Source organism: Symphodus melops (assembly GCF_947650265.1).
Source record: "Symphodus melops genome assembly, chromosome: 3".
Classification (NCBI taxonomy): Eukaryota; Metazoa; Chordata; class Actinopteri; order Labriformes; family Labridae; genus Symphodus; species Symphodus melops.
Window position 1 is genome coordinate 601,014 of NC_136693.1, and position 780 is coordinate 601,793.

The window sequence follows — 780 nt, forward strand, 5'->3', positions numbered from 1 at the left end:
CCTCCTCTTCATCATGTGTGTGAAGTGTGTTGTTGTAAATCCACTCTGATCCTGTATTTGATCATGTCTATAAACCCCTCTATTTCAGCCCTGCTCAGAACAGGCTGTTTCTGTGTCTGTAGCTTTAAATATGTAAATGAGCTGTGTCTGGCCACGCCCCCTCTCTGGAAGGGCTCGGGTGTACTCGCTGCTTTCTGGCTCCATGTCCTATTGTTTACGGTGAGAAGGCAGACTCAGAGGGCAGAACAAACATCTAGCTGTGGGAGTGTCACCCACCTGTGGGAGGGGCTACTGCCCTTTGTGATGTCATGAAGGGAACATCTCCAAAAAGCCTGTTTGAGCACAGATTTTCTGAAAAGTGGAGGAGTGTGACCTTTTACCTTTGACCCACATCTGTTTCGATACCACAGAAGCAACAAATAAAAGTCCTCGTCGCCCAGTTTGAATCAGTTTCTGGTTTTGAATCACAGATTTTAAAAAATGCAGAAATTCCTGCACAGCGACTTAATTGCACAAACACGTTGACAACGTTGTGCAGGAGTTTACTTGCAATTTACGTCGGATTCATTCCTCTCCTGAGCGCGTGAACTTAATAAGCTTTGGTACTTTTGGATACCGTGGTTTATTACAACAACACGAGGTAACGAAAAGTGTCAAAGAGGGAGGAGCTTAATGTAAGATAACTCTCTTCAGACACCAGGTGAGTGAATCCCAACAGAGACACCATGCAAGTCCACTGAGACACAAAGACGGGACCCGACCCGGCATGCTCGCCACAGA